Below are 22,285 nucleotides of genomic sequence, written 5' to 3' on the forward strand. Positions count from 1 at the left end.
ACAAGAAACCATCCAGGCCTGGGCCAAGCCCCCCCCCGACACTGATCCTAAAGGAAGAGGGGTTGCAGCAGGCACACCCAGGACAGAGCCCCACACCCAGAGCATCTCTGGGGACGAGACGCTGGGTGCAGAAGCTGGTATCCTAGAACTGACTTTGTCATTGAGTATTATTACTGTGTTTCCTGGATTCTAAAACACTATTGATTGCAAGATGCACCATCACATTATTCTTTTCTTTCAAATCTAGATCTGCAAACACCATCATTTTAGTAACTGCTTTTAGGCATAGGAAAAGAAACACAACCACATCAAATGTATGCATCAACTGCAACACCCATCCTGATTTCAGGACCATGAAAAGAAGAAAAATACAGGGCATCTTAAAACTGAAATGAGGAAACAAAGGAGAATTTATAAAAACTAAATACAGAGACTTTTTCTAATTATGGGAATGAGATGCAAAACCAATACCCACATTTTGGAGTAATAGTATGAATAGGCCTTTTCCAATGTGTCACTGCTATTCTTTTTTTGAGAGGAAGAAGGCATGAGTTGACCTGGTATATACTCACCCGAAAGTGAGGCATTAGGGATATTTATATTCAGCAAGCTGTGCAGGGTTTAAACTGGTGAGTAGACATTTGCATCTTCTAACCATACAAGGGAAATAAGAGAAGTAAATGAAATTTCAGTTTTAGAATGATGATAAGTAAGGTTTGTGGAGCTCCTTTTGCTCCAGGCACTGGTCTAGGTCCCTTGAATGTATTAACTCATTTAATCCCATGAAAATCCTATGAGAAGGTGCCATCAACAGCTCCAGTCATAGGGATGGGAATAAGGAGTCTTAGGGATATTAAGCAATGTGCTCAAGGTCCCACTGGTGGGACATAGACTTGCACAAGGATAGTATGACCCTACAGCCCCTCCTCTTTACTGTATGGCCCCTATTAAAGCATAAGCAAGGGAAATCAACCAAGCAAAACTGAGAGTTTCTAGGCATTCTGGGCAGAGGAAATGCAGAGTTGGGCTAGAGGCAGAGGTATGCTGGTAAAGTGGCTCTTTGTCCCCACCACAAATGCCCTAGTTCATAACGTTTGCCAATTTCCTTGGTGTAAATGCTTCCACAGTGGTTGATTTCAAGTTTAACAATTGCCTCTCTGGAGCCAGTATGAGCTGACCTTAGCACGCCACTGGCTGAAAGTAATTGTCCAAATTGATATGGGTGGTTAGTAAACAGCAAGGGACTTTTTTGCTTCATGTTAAATTAAGCCAACTGTGGGCATGACTCTGCATGTGTTTTCAATGGTTCATGTGGAAATGGTTTCTCTCCTTCTGCTTCTGTAACTGCCCAAGGGGTTGACCTTGCCTGCTGCCTAGACAGAGCTGATTTATATAGACAGGGGAACTGCAATAGAGAAAGACTAATTCACTCAGAGCTGACTGTGTGGGAAACCCAAGTTTTATTATTACTCAAATCAGTCTCACAAAGCATTCGGGGAGCAGAATTTTTAAGAACAACTTGGTGGGTTGGGGCTGGGTGCAGTGGCTTACACCTGTAATCCCAGCACTTAGGGAGGCTGAGGTGGGCAGATCCCAAGGTCAAGAGTTCGAGACCAGCCTGACCAACATGGTGAAACCCCATTTCTATTAAAAATACAAAAATTAGCCGGATGTGGTGGTGCGTGCCTATAATCCCAGCTACTCAGGAGGCTGAGGCAGGAGAATCACTTCAACTGGGGAAGCAGAGGTTGCAATGAGCCAAGATCGCACCACTGCACTTTAGCTTGGATGACAGAATGAGACTCTTCTCAAACAAACAAACAAAAAGAACAACTTGGTGGGTTGGGGATGAGGAGCCAGTGAGCTGGGAGTGCAGATTGGTCAGGGATGAAGTTATAGGGAGTTGAAGCTGTCTTCTTATGCCGAATTAGTTCCTGGCTGAGAGCCACAGATCAGATGATCCAGTCTATAGTCTTGATGGTGCCAGCTGATCCATCAAGCGCAGGGTCTACAAAATATCTCATGCACTGATCTTAGGAGCAGTTTAGTGAGGGTCCGAATCTTGTAGCCTCTAGCTGTATGACTCCTCAAACCATAATTTCTTTTCTTTTTTTTTTGAGATGGAGTTTTGCTCTGTAGCCCAGGCTGGAGTGCAGTGGCGCGATCTCAGCTCATTGCAACCAATGAGGGCTAGGGGAAGAGGGCAAACCCTAAAAAGGGAAAAAACTGGAAAAAGGACAATTATGGAAACAAAGTCACACAGTAGGGTCACAAACCCAGAGACCTACATAGCCAGGCAGATAATTTAAATGGGCAAATTAGATAAGATATGATAAATAAGGAGTGACGGGACTGTGACAAACTGTAAGCACACACCCTGCCAGAAGACATCAAAGGTTTGTTTTTTAAGTTTTTAATTAGAAAAATTGTTTAACATTGTATACCAAACAAAACAAATATGCAGCCTGGGTGCAGGCCTTTACGTTGTGAGTTGCACAAACACACTCTTCTAAAGGTTTTGGATGACAGTTGCCCCTGCTCCTCATTTGAGGCATTGGGGTAGCGGGGTAGGGCAGCCAGTGGGATCCATCCTTCCCAGGTGCAGGCTAGAAGGGGTGCATTGTCTGTAACAAATTTTAAAACAAACTAAAATCCAGTCTGCTTTTTATTATCACCGCATACCCGCAATTCTAAACAATTACAGTGATAAAAATATTCTTCCTTGAAAAAAATCTTGTTGGCCTAAGTTCTAAATAATTGTTGTGGCTGCTGTTGAGTCTTAACAATGGAGGCTTTAAATTAATTCATTTAAATAACATCTATTAACCATCATTGTATTTTATATAAGGCATTAATTTGAAAAATTAATCCTTGGCTCTAGTAGATTCACCCACAAGCATTTGTTTCCAAAGTACCTAAAAATTTGGAACCTCTGGGTTCTAAACCCTATGAAAATAAAAACTGCCCCAGTAGTCCCATTGACAGTTTTTTGGACATATGTAAAAATTGAACCTTCTGGATTGAAACTTACATTTGTTTTGCCTGAGTTCTTCCTCAGGAAATGACCTTCAGGCCTCTCAAAAAAGGTATCAAGGAACTGAAACTCACCAGACAATGAGATGCCAAGACTCCTCATTTATCATGACTGCTTCCCTTGCCCCTACCTAGTTCCTATTTTCTTACACATTGTTTCATTTCTTCCTGCTATATAAACCCCTGGGTTTTGGTCAGTCAGGGATATGGCTCTGAGACTGAGCTCCCATCTCCCGGCTGCAGCTCCAATTAAAGCCTTCTTCCTTGGTAATACTCACCTATCTTTGTTTCAGAGACGGGCTACCTGTGCGTGAAGCAGCAGGCCCTAGACCCTGGTGTTTTAGTAACAGAACCATATATTCCTGTGCTTAAACAATAGATTGAAAATAAACCATGGAAGGCATGACTGTAACATGAAGAAACAGAATCTTAGTTTCTATTTTCTTCCTCCGCATGACCATGGCCAAAAGAACTCGAAAGGCAATGTTTAAGTGCCTTTATTGTTTTCATCAGGAATTGGATACCTGTTCTAAAGCAACAGATCAAACAATACCAATATTTACTGCCACACAGCCATTTTCTGATTCTTCTAGAAGAAGTTTCAGAAGTTTACCAATGATAATAGAAATGCATGGTGAATTTTCTGGTGAAGATATTCTAGTAGAGGTTTTTTGACTGGAGATGTTTGAAAGTAGTCAAGTTCTGAAATGAATTACAAAACGGACTTTTTAGGAGACTTGACAGACCTACCCATTTGTTGAAAACTTCCTATTTGTAACTCTTGACTCATGTACAAGAGTTTTTTTTTTCTAAATTAAAATTAACAATTAACTATGATTGAAGAGATATCAACAAACTGCCCATTGCACATGAGTATGTGAAGATCAATTCTCATAAACTTACTAAGAAATTTATAGAGGTTAAGTCTCAAAAACAGAAACTGCAATGTTGTTCATTGCTATCACAGACCAGTATGTACGTATGCTCCAGTTTTTAAAAGTACTGGTGCAATAAAAATGTATCAATGATTACTTTTTTATTTTTTTACATTTCAACATTTGTTTACTTATTTTTGCTCTCACAGTTATACATAAAGCTCAATAAAATGAAAGTTTTATTGCCTATGCCCCTTTTCCGGCCATTACCCCAGTAGTCCTCCCTTCTCTGTGGTTTTGTGTTCCACAGTTTAGGTTACCTGCAGTGAACTGCGGTCTGAAAATATTAAATGGAAAATTCCAGAAGTAAACAATAGGTTTTAAATTGTGCGCTGTTCTGAGAAGCATGATGAAATCTTGTGCTGTTTCACTTTGTCCCTCCCAGCTGGGATATGAATCATTCCAGCGTATCCATACTACACAGTGTGTATGCAAAGGGAAAAACAGTGTAGACAGGTTCGGTACTACCTTCAGTTTCAGGCATCCACTGGGAGTCTAAGAACATATCCCTTGTGGATAAGGGGGACTGTTGTATTACTTGTTTAATTGCATGATTACTGCTGAGTGTTGTCACATAGAGGAGGAGATGTTAAAATGATCTACCCACACTGTCCCTGGTATGTCACTGCTCTAGGATCTGCCCCAGCCTCTCACGCGGGGACAGGCAGCCTCTGGGCTGGAAGAAGCCAAGCAGCAGGAATTCCTGAGTCTCTCTAGTACAAGGACCACGTGTGGAAAGGCTTTTCCCACAACATTCTATTTAAAACTTTACCCAACATAGAAAGTTTTGCGACAACCTCATCCTGACCACTCAGTCGCCTGATTTGAGAGTCCATCTTGGCAGCACAGAATGGGCTCTGGAGCAACCATGGAACTCCTGGTATTTAAAAGTTTGATTCTGTGGCCAAAGAGTGGTGGGTCTTATTCCCATTCTAGAGAATAAAAATATTGTAGAGGTCTTTAGCCACCATCCCAGATGGGTGACTTGGGAGCTTACACTGGCATAGTGCTCTGACACTGGGCAGAGGGTTGGAAATGATTTTGCTCTCCTGATGGCTCCTGGCTCCTAGACAGACCATTTTACTGCTGGCTCCATCACAGTTAATCCTTGAAGAATGGGAGAGTGCAGGGCAGAGCTCAGGCAGAGAGGATGACCACTAAACTAGCCCTGGCAGACAGGGTAAGGCTGGCTGGCCTCTCTTATGGCCAGCCCTAGGTGGACAGAGATGGTAACTTTCTCTGAGAAGTAACTTAAAAGTGGCCCAGGATAGACACACTCCACCCCACCAAGGCCTGAAATTCTCATCATTGCAGTCATTCCATTGAGGTATTATCCATCTGCTATTGCTATATAAACCAAAATGTATCAGTCTCAATCAATTTAGAAGTTTATTTTGCCAAGAATAAAAACATCCCTCAGGAGGTCCTGATGACATGTGCCCATGGTGGGCAGGCCACAGCTTGGTTTCATATACTTTAGGGAGACATGAGACATCAATTAATATGTGTAAGATACACATTAATTAGGTCTTGAAAGGCAGGACAATTCGAAGGGGTGGGGGAGGGGAACTTTCAGGTCACAGATGCATTCAAAGATTTTCCCAGAGAAATTGACTGAAAGAGTTTATCTAAAAGTATGGAATCTGTAGAAGGGAGTATCTGAGTTAAGATAAGGTGTTATGGAGGCCGAGGTTCTTATTATGCAGATGAAGCCTCCAGGTAGCAGGTTTCAGAAAGAGTAGATAGTAAATATTTCTTATCAGACTTAAAAGGTGCCAGACTCTTAGTTAATTCTCTCCTGGTTCAGGGAAAAGACATAGAAAGGGAGGGGGATTCTCTACAGAATGTAGATTTCCCCCACAAGAGACAGTTTTGCAGGGCCATTTCAAAACATGTGAGTAAAAGAATAGAGTACTTTGATTTCTTTCAGGGCTTGTTGTCTGTCATGTGATGCTGTATTAGAGTCAGGCTGGAATTTGGTGTCTTATTGCTACAGTCTTAAGATCTCTGTTTTGATGTTAATGTTGGTCAGTTGTGCCTGAATTCCACAGGGAGGAGGGTACAATGAGGCATGTGCAATCCCCATTCCCATAGTGGCCTGAACTAATTTTCCAGGTTAACTTTGGAATGCCCTTGGCCGAGAGGAGGGGCCCTTTCAGATGGTTGGGAGCCTCAGAATTTTATTTTTAGTTTACAGCTACTAACACCATGTGTATTCTGCTTCCTAGATATTCTTGTAAATGGAGAAAAGTGACACCTGGAGGGACTGCTACATTCACCTCAAAATGACAAGGAAGACCAGCTCCTCATTAGCTAGACTGGTCATTCAGGGCCCTGGAGGCCAGGAGTACAGAGCAGGGGTGGGCTAGTGGACGTCTCAGATAAGGAGAGGTTTGGGACAGCTGGGCAGGATAAAGAGAACACCTGAAGGAGAGGAAAAGGGCTGGACTGCCCAGGCTGGGGGACTGTGCCTGGGCCCCAAGGACAGGATAGCACAGTCTTGACTGCCTTGACTGGTTCACTCCAGGCATCTAAAATTGTTGTGTGCCAGGGACATCAAGAAGTGGCATGAAGACAGTCCAAAGGAAACTGATTTCTTCTTGGAAGTGGTTAAAGTTATTGATTTAAGTCATGACAGGCTCAAGGGCACTAAGAGAGTCTCTCAAAAGGAAATCAAACTGTTTCTCCAGGTGACTATTGCTTTTTATTTAGGCAGGGGTCTAAATCTATTGAGGTGGAAGCCACTGGGTCTCGCCTCTGGAACAATCTGGGGAGACCTATAAAGTTTATTGATTTGACTTACTTAAATTACAGTGGCTTATAATAAAACAACTAGACCCATCAATCAGTCACCAGACCCCCCCCAAGAGCATGATTACAGAGTGGATTGATTCTTCCTCTGAGATGGCAGTTTATGGGAAAGCACTGAGGGGGTCAGGGCAGTAGATGCTGCCCCATGCTGGGGCTCGGTCCGTCCCTTTACACTGCACAGTGACAGTCTAAGTCAGCACACCAGGGGAAGCCACTTTTCCATCCAGGCAAGGGACCTAGGACAGAGCCGGGAGTTCTCTGGGCATAGCCTGCAGTGACCTTTCTGGACAGCAAAGAGCTAGACAGCCCCATCAGGCAGTCGGTGGAGAGCTGCAGGATTTATCTTTGCCAGGTGAGAAAAGGCAGAATGAGGATATTGACAGAAGGCAAGGAAAAAGGGGTGTATGCAAAGGGTAGGCAGCCAAGATAACTGAGCAGGGCCTTCCAGAGGACATGCTACAGGGGCAGGGGAGGAGGAGTCATCCAAGACAATTCACCAAGTATTTCTCTTGCCTCCAGAAATAAGACATGTCCTTCTCTGGGGTTATTTGCAGGCTTGTTGGAGAGGCAGAATGTTCCCATTTGAATGAGAGAATGACCTGAGACCTTGGACCATGAAATGCCAAGTCAGCGGCACACACTGTAAGTGCTGTAGGTATTCAGGAAGAAAAAGTGTCCTGTGAGGGTGGGAGAGGTTGGGGAGGGTCTCAGAGAAAAAGTGAGACTTGAACTAGGTTTCCCTAGTTCAAGAAGAACAGAGGGGAGTAGGATGAGTAAATCCATCTTCTAACAATGTAGCATCCAGTGTCTGATTGGGCACAGAAACACTTAAGGACTAAGAGATAATATGTGTGTGGTTAAATTTGAGAGCTCTGGAGTCAATGTGTGGGTTTAAGCCTGGGCTCCACCAATATTATCCACATGGGCAAGTAACTTAGCATCTGTGACTCCCTGTCTTGTTTTTAATTTTTTTTTTAGATGGAGTTTTGTTCTGTTGCTTGGATGGAGTGCCACCTCCTGGGTTCAAACAATTTTCCTGCCTCAGCCTCCCGAGTAGCTGGGATTATAGGCATGTGCCACCATACCTGGCTAATTTTTTTGTATTTTTAGTAGAGATGGGATTTCACCATGTTGGCCAGCCTGGTCTTGAACTCCTGACATCAGGTGATATGTCCACCTCAGCCTCCCAAAATGCTGGGATTACAGGCCTGAGCCACTGCGCCTAGCCTCTTTCTTGTTTTTTTAAAAGACAGGGTCTCAATCTGTCGCCCAGGCTGGAGTGCAATGGCAAGATATCAACTCACTGTACCCTCCAACTCTTGGGCTCAAGAGATCCTCCTGGCTCAACGTCCCAAGTAGCTGAGACTATAAGTGCATGCCACCATGCTCAACTTTTATTTATTTTTATTTTTATTTTTTGAGACAGAGTCTTACTCTGTTGCCAGGCATCAGGCTGGAATGCAGTGGCACGATCTTGGCTCACTGCAACCTCCGCCTCCTGGGTTCAAGCAATTCTCCTGCCTCAGCCTCCCGAGTAGCTGGGACTACAGGCACACGCCACCATGCCCAGCTAATTTTTGTATTTTTAGTAGAGACGGGGTTTCACCATGTTGGCCAGGATGGTCTCGATTGCTTGACCCTTGTGATCCAAGGCCTCAGCCTCCCAAAGTGCTGGGATTACAGGTGTGAGCCACCGCACCCAGCCCATTTTTGTTTTTTGTAGAGGTGGTGTCTCTCTATGTTGCCCGGGCTGGTCTCAAACTCCTGGGTTCAAGTGATCCTCCCACATGTATCTGTGAGTCTTACTCTCCTTATCTATAAATTAGGGATATCAGTATTACCTAATAATGGTACCCAATAGTGATAGTAGTAATGGTATTTAATAATGTTAGCAATGCTATCTATCTATAATGGCGTTAGTTAATAATATAGTATTACTGATAGTAGCAGTACTTAATAATAGAACCTATTTGGAAAAGTAGTTATAAGGATTAAATGAAGTTAATGTTTGTAAAGCACTTCAGTACAGTGCCTCATGCGTAGAAAATGTTCTGTCAGTGATAGTCACTGCCATCTTTATTATTATGAGTGCTGGTAGTAACGGGATTCAGACTGAGAGCTCTGATTCCTCATAGACTGTTTGGGGGAATAAGGGGCAAAAAGAGATTCTCTCTCCATCCTAAGGGAGATCACATAGGGAACAATATTCAAGCTTTGAACTTGCTTTCCCTCAAAGGAAAAAACTTCCATGAAGTTCTCTCTTTACCTTCTCAGCTCCAGAATATTCTCTCTGTCCTCCTCCCTTTGAGAGCCCATGTGAGCTCCCTCCTCAAGAAGGCTTCCCCTACAGCTCCGGTCACCTCACTCCTTCCTCCCCTGAAGCTATCGCCTCTCTTTGGGTGGGAAGTCGGAAGACTGACTCCTGTCCTTTCAGCAGGGCTGTGCCTTCCCAGTGTGTTTGTCCCTCAAAAGCAGGAGCTGGTCAGAGCATATGCTCCGCAGACCTTAGATGAATCAAACCTTATTGAGACTGCAAACTGGTTCTCTGCCAAGACTGAAGTGTCTGTGCTCTCTCTCCCGATCCACCCCCAAAGTGTTTTCCCATCAAGATCATTGTCCGCACCGCAGCCGTAGTCATTTTATAACGCACCTATGGAACTGATCCCACAACCTCCTGGAACCCAGGCACCCTGGGGGTTCTTGCCCTGACTCTGTGAACCTCCCAGGACAGTGCCAATGGGTAGGCTGGGCGTCTGTGGATGACAAAAGGGAAGCAGCTGCCAGTGCTCCAGGCCCAGACTTTGATCAATTTCCAGCCTCTTCAGGCTGTTCTCAAAGAGGTGGCCACTCTAATGCCAATAAGTCTTAATAAGTTTCCACTTAAGTGAGCAGAGTACCAGTGAAACTGACAGCTGAGACAGATTGGAGTCTGTATGGGAGGAGTGGGGATGACACCCCTTCTTGATCTTCTTGTGGCTTTCCTTCAGAGGTGGGAGTCCCCCCTACTAAATCCCTTTTTGTTTCCTTAGTTCTCAACAATCACCTATCTGGGAAGCAGATTATTGGAATCATTTCTGTTCTTCCCACTGCCCCTCTTTTGATCTCTAACCCACAGGGTTAGGCTTAGGAAGGGAAATTAACAAGGGGATATATCTCAGGATGATTAGAGAGAGGCTCTGGCCATCAGAATATATGACAACAGAATGAGCAACACCTACCTCTATATTATATCATCTTAAACATCATGCAAGGACAGGCATACACCGGCCAAGGACAACCAGTCATATTAGGAAGGATAAGCGTGAGGCATGGACCTAAGTCCCCACTTAGGGGACTTCATGGAAAGGGATTTTGGCCCAGATGTCATGAAAATTGCTCTAAACACAGGCTGATTATCTCCTCAAGCCCATGAGATCCTCTTTGAATTACTTGTGTGTCCCTTACCTAGAACCTTGAGGGCAGAGGTTGGAAGCCCAGGAGCCCAGTGAGGAGTTGAATAAGAGTGTGCCACTGTGTAGCCAGCTAGTTTAGCACCTGCAGTGCAGAGGTAAATTACTTCTCACTTTTATGGGGCCTCCCCTAAAGTTACCATTGGAGAACCAGCAAGGATTTAATGAGGAGAGAATACAGCTTTGAGCCTTGGACTTGAAGTAGCCTAGAGAATAAATAGGTTGGCTGGGTGCAGTGACTCATGCCTGTAATCTCAACCCTTTGGGAGGTTGAGGTGGGCAGATCACCTGAGGTCAGGAGTTTAAGACTAAACTGGCCAGCATGGTGAAACCCATCTCTAATAAAAACACAAACATTAGCTGGATGTGATGGCGGGCACCTATAATCACAGCTACTCAGGAGGCTGAGGCTGGAGAATCACTTGAACCCAGGAGGTGGAGTTTGCAGTGAGCTGAGGTCACACCACCGTACTCCAGTCTGGGTGACAGAGCGAGACACTATCTCAAAAAAAAAAAAAAAAAAAAAAAAAAAAGATAACAAATAGGTTGAAGAAACACAGACCAAAGACAATTCTCTGGGGATTCAACAAAGGCATGTCTACTAGTGCTGGCTCCACACAGCAACAGTTTCACAAAGGGACTCCTAACCCTTTGTGAGCTGAAAGATAAACCAGTCTCCAGTGCAATGCCAGAGCACCTTGAGTGATATTTACAGACACCTTCAGAGCTGGGAAAAGGAGCAAAGCTTCCTCACTTACCTTCCAGCTAGTTACCTTTTGCTTTTCCCTGAGCAGACAAAAGTTGCAGGGTTAATAAGCACTCAGAATGGAGGCAAATGGGACTTGCAGAAACAGTATTTCTGCAGGTTGGTAGGGGTTAGCCTTGGTATCTCAGAGGTCAAGAAATATATGGGCCATGTCCATTTCTCAAGGCTCCTCATACATATATATATTTATTTAAAAGGAGAAACATCCAAAGATAATCATAAAAATTATGATTTTTGGAAACTACATTTCATAAATTGATACATATGAGCAGCAAAGGCACTGAATTATTTTGCAAGGTAATTATAGAACTTTTGAAAATATTTATTTATAATGTACCACAGGCAGTTTGATCTGAGGATGAAGACACAAGTTGGAGCTGTTTGAAGTACATCTTCTTTCAATGTTGTTATTGTGGCTCTGATACTTCATTTGGAGATGAGTCAAAAATCTTAAATTTGAGGTCTTTAACTGGCCTGGGATAAATGGGATGAGTGGTTTCCCTAACCCTTCACTTCCCTCCCACCATGATAGCCCCCGGTTTAGCAGAAGTAAGCAATTTATATAAATGGAGCATTTGATAAAGATTCAGAAGTCTTAGATAATATTTAATAAAGATTCCTTTGTGGAATTAGATAAATTGTATTTATTTATTTATCTTTATTTTTGTCCCTAACCTCAGCTCCCACCACCCCTTCCTCCTTGTATCTCTATTTTTTTTGAATTTTTCATTTTTGAGATAGGATCTTGCTCTATCACCCAGGCTGGATGGCAGTGGCACAACCTCGGTTCACTGCAACCTCTGCCTCCTTAGCTCAAGCAGTCCTCCCACCTCAGTCCTCCCGAGTAGCTAGGACTATAGGCATGTGCCGCCACACCTGGCTAGTTTTTGTATTTTTTGTAGAGACAGGGTTTCACCATGTTGCCCAGGCTGTTTTCAAACGCCTGAGCTCAAATGATCCATCTGCCTTGGCCTCCCAAAGTGCTGGGATTACAGGCATGAGTGACTACGCCTGGCCTTGTTTTCATTTATTTAGAGACAGCGTCTAGCTCTGTTGCCCAGGCTGAAATGCAGTGGCTTGATCTCAGCTCACCGCAGCCTCTACCTTTCAGGCTCAAGCAATCCTCCCAGCTCAGCCTCGTGATGAGATGAAACTGGAGGAGTGTGCCACCATGTTCAGCTAACTTTTCAATTTTTTGTAGAGATGAGGTCTCACTATCTTACCCAGGTTGCTCTCCAACTCCTGGGCTCAAGCGATCCTCCTGCCTCAGCCTCCCAAAATGCTGGGATTACACTGTGAACCACTGGGTGAGCCACTGGGCTTGGCCTGAGAAATTTTAAAGAAGGAATTATTATGGCTTTGGGGATAGTATTTTGGAGGTCCGTTTTACCTCTGAGGCCCAAATATCCTGAAAGCATTGAGAATGAGATTCAGTTACACACCTGTATTTCCGCAGAAAGCCTAAAAAGATTTCGAGATGACATGACAAGCAGAGGGAAATTGTCCTTCCTCAGCTTATATGTAGGAGACCCTACTGTCAATCACTTCAGAGCTTGGGTCTCCCCTGTCTCTTATTCCAGCTGTGACCAGTACTATGGGACACCTACCAGTTCCCACAAGTGCAGTTGACCGTGCTCCATCTCAGGCCACTCTTCCTGCCCCTTGCTTTCTGCCTTTGAGCCTCTGAGTGATAGTGCAAATGGGACCATCACGGTAGCCTGCTTGGCATTCACCCTTGGGGGACATAGACACCACGGGGAGAGCCTTTGGTGTGCGATGTGTGGAGCAAGGGAGAAATGCTGTTCCCTCTCTTTGCTCTTCAGTTGGCACCGAGGCACCTTTCGAGCTCCTCCACGGGCCCCTGAGATTGTACTAGCAGGAGGCTGCGGATGAGGCCACCTCAACACCACAGCTCTGTGTTGGCTCTTTTTTCTTCTCTTTGCCTTCCCACTCTCTCACTTCTGCTCCTTTAGTCACATTGCTCAGGGAAGAGTTTGCATTTAGGCCTGTTTTAGGCTTTGCTTTCTGGAAAACCCAGAACCCTTTTCATACCAACTGGCAGTGTATTTATCTCGTTGAAATTTGTTACATGCCATCAATGCGATTGGTTTTTTTAAATTCCGATTTTGCCATTTAACAGTGCAAGCTGTCCTTCCTAGCCTTGAGTTATCTACAAATTTGCTCATAAAATTTATTGACTGTTAAGAAAAAGCCATCAATGGTCAACCTCTGTAACCCCATCTCATGCTTCACCCTCCTTGCTAACTACCCTTGAGCAGCCCCACCTCCAATTAGGTGCACAAATGGGCCAAGCTCTTCCCACTCAGGGTCTTGTACTTGCTATTCTTTCTGCTTGAAATCCTCTTTCCTGGGGCTCTGTACATGGTCATCTCTTCGTCACACTTTAAAACTCAGTCTAAATGGCACTTCTCAAAGAGGATTTCCATGACCATTGTGTTTCTGTCATAGCACATACCTCAAGCCATGAGTACCATGCCTCATTTATTAATTTTTTGTTTGTTTGTTTGTTGTTTGAGTTGGAGTCTTGCTCTGTTGCCCAGGCTGGAGTACAGTGGTACACTCTTAGCTCACTGCAACCTCTGCCTCCTCGGTTCAAGTGATTCTCAGGCCTCAGCCTCTCAAGTAGCTGGAATTACAGGCATGCACCACCACACCCAGCTAATTTTTGTATTTTCAGCAGAGATGGGGTTTTGCCATGTTGGCCAGGCTAGTCTTGAGCTCCTGACTTCAAGTGATCTGCCCACCTTGGCCTCCCAAAGTGCTGGGATTACAGGCATGAGTCACTGTGCTCGGCCTAGTTTGCTTTTTATTGTCCATTTTCCTAATTAGGGTGAAATCTACAGGAAGGTAGGGCTACTGCCCATATTATTTACTGCGGGATCTCCAGCACCTTGCCCTGGTTCTGATCCTGCCAGGGGCTTGACAAATATTTGCACCACCCTCTCCACTGGTACACTAGATGCCACCTCCCCTCACCTCCTCGAGGCATCACTCCACCAGTCCCTCCTCTCTTGTGCATCGTCATTTCTCCCACTTTCCTGGATCATTCCCCTCTGCAGACAAATGTGCTGTAATTTCTCCTATCTTAAAAAACAGAACAGATAAACAAACAAAAAAAAATCATCTCTTGGCCCACATCCTCTTTCAGCTAACGTGCTATACATTTTATTTATTGCCTGTCTCCTGCAGTAGGTAAGAAGCTCCATGAGGGAATGGCTTGTGTCTGTTTTGTTTATTGTTGTATCCCTAGTGCTTTTAAAGTGCCTGGTGCATGTAGGTGCTCAATAACAGTTTTTGAGTTGATTGCATAAATCCTTTTGTGGGATGAATGAATAAAACAGTAAAGCCTTTTGGACTCAACAGAGAGAAAAATCAGTCTATATCTTGAGCAATGTCTAAATAACTTAAAAATCAAGATGGTGGCTGGGCACAATGGCTCAAGCCTGTAATCCCAGCACTTTGGGAGGCTGAGGAAGGAAGATTGCTTAAGCTCAGGAATTTGAAACTAGCCTGATAACCTAGTGAGACCCTGTCTCTATGAAAAAATAAAATTTAAAAAAAATCATGGACCCAAAAATCAAATGTATCTGGGACAGCTCTATAAAGATATGTGGTAGCTACTTAACTATGTATGTGGAGTAAGAATTATTTTCCATTCTTTGCCTTCTAATGTGAAAAGGTTGACACGATAGTTTGAGGGAGAAAGGAAAATTCGCTATAGATTCCTCAGCATCAGGATAACTGCCTTGCCTTAGAGATGAAAAAAAATGAAGCCCAGAGGTAGCGACTTTTCCCGAACTCGGTGTCCTCCCTTCTAAGGGCTTAGGGCATCATCTTCCACAAAACTTATCCAGATTACCAACTCACAGTGAAGGAAAAGTTCTTATGTTTACATAGGACCCAGATGCCAGGAATTTTCTAGAAAATGGACATGCAATAACAGTGCCACCCAGAAGATGGCGACGCACCTTTCTGTCCAGGAGGACTACACTCCAGGCGGCACTGAAGGACTGGGAGAGAAGGTTGGGGAGACTCTGGGCCAGCCGGGAGCCTCTGGGGGAGGACAGCCTAGAAAACAGGGCTCTGCTTCAGAAGGCTCATTCTAGTTGGCTGGGCCCCCATGAGTAAAATAGCTGTTGTTGCAAACGACACATTTTTAAGGCTTCTGATGCCAGAGCAATTTCAAGTCCAGGGTGGTTGGCAGGTCCGCAGTCAGGATATTTAACTCAAATTCAGGGAGTCTGAAAATCTGGGACAGCTCCTTGGCAATTCAGGAGTGACAGATCTTTTGTTCAACTTTTCCTAGGCTTAGGCAACAGCCTCTGAGAGCCAACTAGATTTCCTCCAACATGGAGACTCAACCTAGCCAACATTCTATCACAGGAATTGGTACCTGGGCTTTGGGGTCCACCGGCGCTTAAAACTGAGTAACTGTGTGCAAGCGTTGTGTAGATGGGCGATGTGCCAATAGACATTTACAGTTCCTAGAGAGAAAGTCCTTTGTGCCATCTCTTTCTCCAAGGGCTTCGTGATTAAAAAAACAGGCTGGGCAGAGTGGTTCATGCCTGTAATCCCAGCACTTTGGGAGGCTGTGGTGGGAGGATCACTTAAGCTCGGGAGATTGAGACCAGCCTGGGCAACACGCAAAACCCTATCTCTGCAAAAAATACAAAAATTAGCTGAGCGTGGTAGCACATGCCTGTAGTCTCAGTTACTTGGGAGGCTGAGGTGAAAGGATTGCTTGAGCCCAGGAGGTCAAGTCTGTAGTGAGGAGGTTCACATCACTGCACTCCAGCCTGGGTGACAAAGTGAGACCCTATCTCAAAATAAATAAATACAGAAGTAAATAAATAAATTATTATTAATAAAAAGCAACCACTCCAGTCTTTCCTTGCTTAGAGGCCCCACTGATTCTTTACCCCAACAAGTCCTCTGGGATACTGTAATTCTCCATTTTTTTCATTGAGAGGTATTCACTTGGGATGGAAAACCCTATCTGTTATTTGAACAGAGAAGGTAATATAAGAATTATTGGGGCCGAGCACAGTGATTCACACCTCTAATCCCAGCACTTTGGGAGACTGATGAAAGAGGGTTGCTTGAGTCCTGGAGTTTGAGACGAGCCTGGGAAACATTGTGAGATTTCATCTCTACAAATAATAAAACATTAGTAGCGTATGGTAGTGTGTGCCTGTAGTCCCAGCTACTCTGGAGGCTGAGGCAGGAGAATTGCTTGAGCCCCAGAAGTTGATGCTGCAGTGAGCTGTGATCATGCCTCAGCAGCCAGGTTGAGTAAAAGAGTGAGACCCTGTCTCAAAAAAAATAAAAATAAAAAAGATTAAATATGAAGTTGCTAACTAGGTAGCTGAAAGAAGACACTAAGGTATCACAGTAAAAGCAACCGCAGATTGGTGGGGCGTGGTGGCTCAGGCCTGTAATCTTAGCATTTCGGGAGGCTGAGGTAGGCGGATCACCTCAGGTCAGGAGTTCAAGTCCAGCCTAGTCAACATGGTAAAACCCCCTCTCTACTAACAAAAAGTAGCTAGGTGTGGTGGCATCTGCCTGTAGTCCCAGCTACTTTGGAGGCTGAGGGAGGAGAATTGCTTGAACCTGGGAGGAGGCAGAGGTTGCAGTGAGCCAAGAATTTGTTATGGTGCTCCGTGCACTCCAGCATGGGTGACAGAGCAAGACTCCATCGCTAGTGTGGGGTGGGGGTGGAGAAGCAACTGTAGGAAGCAGCTCCCGCCCCTAGTGCTGAGAACAGGAAGGAGTAGGGATGATTAAAACTTGCAAACTTGAGACTCAGACTCTGAGGAGGGGGCACTGCTTGGCTGGACTGACATTTCTGAGCTGGAGAGGGTCCCTGAGAATCCATCTCTCCTGAGAGAATGAGAGCATGAGGCTGGTTCTATAAGTGTTGGAAAACCTGCAAACTACATTTGACTGCTGCTCTAAGAAGGAATGGCCACTGCCGGGGTGAAGAAGTGAAACTAGAGTGGCACTGACAGGAGCAGAAAATCTGCAGGAAGCAGACAGGAAGGAAGGAGTTTTTTTCTCCCTCACCATGCTGTTCCCTCTGTGGCCTTCCACAGGAAAGGCCTAACATGGAGCCAGCTGGCAAAGCAGAACTGTGGTTGGCAGAATCCCAGCCCAGCATCACAAAGCAAGCACAGAAGGGCAGGTTTGCAGCCGAGAGGCAATAAGTGAAGAACGTCTCCCAAAACACTTTGTTTGCTGTAATATACACAGCCATTATCCAAATCATTCATCCAGAGAGATTCAAACTCTTAATAGATTCATCATCAGGCAGTCTCTAGGGGCATAGCTTGTGGATTTTTAGACTGAGTATGGGATTCCCAATGGGCAAGCAGTAGCAGCCATAGCCATCTGCCGCCATGGTCTTACAGCAGTGAGCCCAGAGGTATTGTCAATCACAGGTCAGGATGGGCTTCTAAATTGGGTGGGGAGCAATGAAGACCTCTTGGCTATAGCCTCACTGTGGCTATGGAAATTGGCCTGTCTCTATGGTTGGTCTCACTTCTCCAGTGAAGCCTTCTCAGGTTCCGATCCAGAGACCACTCAAAACCACAGCCCACTTTTCTCTGAGGACTTCTCAGTCTCCCAGGGCTGGAAATGTGGATAGCCGTTATGCTAACCAAACACGACTCACGGAGTATACTCACAAGCAAATTTATTTGATTTTCCACTGTTCTCTTTCATCTGCCCAGGGAAGCCAGCTCTTCTTCTGCCCCAGATGAAATTTAGGGCATCTATGGCTTTCTGGTCACACTTAGTAATGGCAGCAATCTTCCAGCCCTTTAAAACACACTATGCATTTAGTAATTAAATTATTCAGTCCCATTTATTAATTTATTAAATTATTCAGTCCCATTTATTAATTTATTATTCAGTCCCATTACTAAACACACACATTTAGTAATTAAATTATTCAGTCCCATAACTTCTCGCTTTGAAGTTGAAGCTTCTCTCCGATCCCAGCTCAGGTTTCTTGAAAGGTGATGAGAAAGGAGGCTAGGGAGAGGGTATGTGATCAGCTGCTAGTATTTCTCTTCCTCCTTCCCCAGATTACTAGCCATGAGTCCTGCCTCTTTCAGAGCCAGAGTCCTGCAAATGAAAAGAGGCTAGGGGAGCAGGAAAGTTCTTGCTTGACTGGCCTTGGCTTGGGAATTTAGCATCTGCCTGCTCTGGACTTGACAAATGTTGACAGCTGACTCTCACCAGCTCTTTGCAGTGACCTTCTCACCACTGAGGAGCTCTTCCCTGCAGTTTGCTTGGCAGGACAAAGGCTCTCTGTGCTTGCTACTCACTTACTCCTTCCTCAGCCCTCCAAACCTGGTGATACCTTGAGCTTCTCTTTAAGAGGCCGGTTTGCCCCTCCACACAGCACTCTTGAACATATCTAAGATAACCAACCCCTCACTGCCTGGCCTTTCTTGGATGTGGCCTACATTGGAGACGCACACACACACACACACACGTCTACCATGACCAATTTGGGGAGCACAAGCTGTCCTAGCCTTCTCCCTTGCTACCATCTTACTCTACAGTCAAAGCTAGAGTCAGCCTATTGCTGTCCTTTGGATTTTCCAGGTGGGAATTGGACATCTATGCACTGAGTTTCCTAAGCTACAAGAAACGTGTATTAAGCCCGCTCAGTGGACAAGTTGAAGCCCCATTCCCTGAGCTTGTGATGAGGTCCCTCTACTCCCTCTCCTCCCTCATGGGACTCACAACCTGCCAAAAACCAGAAACCCTCTTTTCTCATCTGCCAGAGACTGGCTATTCCGTCACCATGAAAGTAGAGTGCAAGAGTCACAAAACTAGTTGGTTTTCTCTTGCTGGCTTTCTCCCCAGTCCTGCATGTGGTCTGGCACCTCACTTAAAATGCCATCTTGTTGTCTTCAGGCCTTAGCAGAACTTCTTTGTTAATATCTTGTTACATCTGTACATTGAGGAAAAAAACGAGTAGAGTAACTGAATTGCTTTATTATTCTAAAAGCAAAAATATGCTCAAAGCTGCATATCCTCAAAGCTTCCAAACATGAGTAAAATGGCCAGAAAAGGACTTTTTAGGTCCCACAGGGACTGTTCAGATAGAAAAGAGGAGAAATGTTGCGAAACTTCCTCCAAAGCCTTGGAATCATCTCTCTGCTGAAATTACTAAACTGTTTCTAATCCCTTGGAGAAGGATCTAAAACTCTGAGATTGCTTCAAGGGCTACCGTCTACCTCACTGGTTTACCATGAGGATTAAATCAAACAATAGTATATGCAAACATAATTTGTAATTGTGTAAACTAGAAGGTAAACATACAGATGTGTATGGGACAATCATGACTGGATACTTTAAAGGAATTTTAATTACCTAGAATTTCTAAAGAGCTCTCCGCAGGTAGTTACAGTTCAAAGAGGAAATTTTGGTCTTTCAAACTAGATCTGGAGCAAACCATGGGCTGTTTGGCAAATGCTTCTGAGAAAAGAGTCCACCTAGATTATATGTTAGCAACATCGAGAGATTACAGGGTAGCTGGAAGTCAGGACCCCACCGCAGGCATGGCCTACCCCAGGATCACCTGCATGCTATTCCGAGTGGACCTGCTCTGGCCTTAGGAGAGGGCTGCCCCCCAGGCGGAGAGGCAGTAAATGGCCAGGAGCAGTCTTGCCAATGCACAACGGGGGCAAAGGTCCCCAGGGACCATTCTGAGATGTGTTCCAATTTCTCAGGGCCTACCCTTCCATGGGAACCTGTTTGCCAGCACCTTTATTGGCTTGCCTTTCTTCCCTCCCTCTTTCCCCATTCTCTCTCAGAGCTTTCTAGGATCATGAACCAACTGCTTGCACTCAAACCTTTGCCCCAGCTTCCTTCATGCTAAGTGTGATCCTATCCACTTTTGCCAGCACTTTAGAGTAATCTTAAAAGTAGGTGCTGCTGGCCGCTGAGACTGCGTCTACCCGGTGAGCACAGAGCCTTGCCCTTCGCCACCTGTCCACACACGCCACCAGCTTACCATGGATGATATCGCTGTGCTCATCATCAGCAATGGCTCCAGCACGTGCAAGGCCGGTTTTGCTGGCAATGATGCCCCCGGGCCATCTTCCCCTCCATTGTGGGGCGTCCCAGGCACCAGGGAGTGATGGTGGGCATGAGTCAAAAGGACTCCTATGTGGGCAACAAGGCCTAGAGCAAGCGTGGCACCTGACCCTGAAGTACCCCATCGAGCACAGCATCATCACCAACTGGGATGACATGGAAAAGATCTGGCACCATGCCTGCTACAACAAGCTGCGTGTGGCTCCTGAGGAGCACCTCGTGCTGCTGACCAAGGCCCACCTGAACCCCAAGGCCAACCACAAGATGACCCTGGTCATGTTTGAGACCTTCAGCACCCTGGCCATGCATATGGCCATCCAGGCCATGCTCTCCCTGTATGCCTCTGGTCATACCACTGGCATCATGATGGACTCTGGTGATAGGGTCACCCACACTGTGCCCATCTACAAGGGGTATGCCATCCCCCACGCCATCCTCCGTCTGGCTGGCCGGGACCTATCTCATAAAGATCTTCACCGAGCGCGGCTACAGCTTCACCACCATGGCAGAGCAGGAAATCGTCCATGATATCAAGGAGAAGCTGTGCTACATCGCTCTGGATTTCCAGCAGGAGATGGCGATGGCAGCCTCCAGCTCCTCCCTGGAGAAGAGCTATGAGCTGCCCGATGGCCAGGTCATCACCATCAGCAACAAGCAGTTCCGCTGCCCCGAGGTGCTCTTCTAGCCTTCCTTCCTGGGGATGGAATCCTGTGGCTTCCACAAAACTACCTTCAACTCCATCATGAAGTGTGAAGTGTACATCCGCGAAGACCTGTACGCCCACACAGTGCTATCTGGCAGTACCACCATGTACACTGGCATCGCCGAGATAATGCAGAAGGAGATCACTGCCCTGGCGCCCAGCCCGAGGAAGATCAAGATCATTGCTCCTCCCGAGCACAAGTACTCTGTGTGGGTTGGCGGGTCCATCCTGGCCTCGCTGTCCACCTTCCAGCAGATATGGATCAGCAAACAGGAGTACGACGAGTCCGGCCCCTCCATCGTCCACCGCAAATGCTTCTAGGTGGACTATGACTTAGTTGTGTTACACCCTTTCTTGACAAAACCTGAGTTGTGCAGAAAACGAGGAGATTGGCATGGCTTTGTTTTTTTGGTTTCGTTTTGTTTTTGTTTTTGGCTTGACTCAGGATTTAAAAACTGGAACAGTGAAGGTGACAGCAGTCAGTTGGAGTGAACATCCCCCAGAGTTCTACAATGTGGCCGAGGACTTTGATTGTTCTTTTTTTTAATAGTCATTCCAAATATGGTGAGATGTATTGTCACAGGAAGTCCCTTGCCCTCCTAAAAGCCACCCTACTTCTCTCTAAGGAGAATGGCCCAATCCTCTCCTGAGTCCGCACAGGGGAGGTGATAGCATTGCTTTCGTGTAAATTACGTAATGCAAAAAATGTTTAAATCTTCGCCTTAATACTTTTGTATTTGGTTTTATTTTGAATAATCAGCCTTCGTGGTCCCCCGCTTTTTGTCCCCCAACTTGAGATGTATGAAGGCTTTTGGTCTCCCTGGGAGTGGATGGAGGCCACCAGGGCTTACCTGTATACTGACTTGAGACCAGTTGAATAAAAGTGCACACCTTAAAAAAAAGTAGGTGCTGTTATGATTCCTTTATAGATGAGGAAACTGAAGTACTGACACTTGCCAAAGATCACATAACTTGCAAATGATAGAGCAGTTTGCTTCTAGAATCCATATTCTCAATTACTCACTGTACTTTTCAAACTACTGACCACCGAATAAGCTGACCCAGGGAACCTGGCATCCTTCCTCTAATTGTTTTGAGAAGCCTGACTCAGGGATTGCTGAAAGGCAGAGAAGAGTGTAGTAAGGTCAGTGAAGATTTGAGAACTGAAAGCCTGAATGCAAAACCACATTCCACCTCCACTTACAGCTGAATGACTTTGGACAAATCGCTTCTCTGACCCTCAGTTTAAACCTTACTTGTAACACGAAGTGGTAGTAGTGGTGCAGTGGTGAAAAGTCATGCCTGACTCATGGGGTTTTGGTGAGGTTGAAATGAGGCGATGCTTTGGAGCATCTGGCAAACTCTGAGCATGATGGAAGATTCTGGATGCCATGACATCTGCCTCTGATTCCTTTCTCTGTAGAGCCATCCGTTTAGCCCATCTGCCAGGACATAG

The 22,285-nt window shown here is 45.3% G+C and overlaps 1 pseudogene across 1 annotated transcript in view; it reads left to right on the top strand.

The window, feature by feature from the left end:
• LOC100394277 (actin, cytoplasmic 1 pseudogene) overlaps positions 1–21,555 on the top strand; it is a 68,470-nt pseudogene extending 46,915 nt beyond the window's left edge. Inside the window, exons 2-3 of the transcript XR_013521260.1 lie at positions 7,334–7,421; positions 19,844–21,555. The product of XR_013521260.1 is annotated as an actin, cytoplasmic 1 pseudogene (transcript). The remainder of the gene's footprint in view (positions 1–7,333; positions 7,422–19,843) is intronic.
• The last annotated feature ends 730 nt before the right edge of the window (positions 21,556–22,285 follow it).

This window comes from Callithrix jacchus, chromosome 8 (genome assembly GCF_049354715.1).
Source record: "Callithrix jacchus isolate 240 chromosome 8, calJac240_pri, whole genome shotgun sequence".
NCBI classification, from domain to species: Eukaryota; Metazoa; Chordata; class Mammalia; order Primates; family Cebidae; genus Callithrix; species Callithrix jacchus.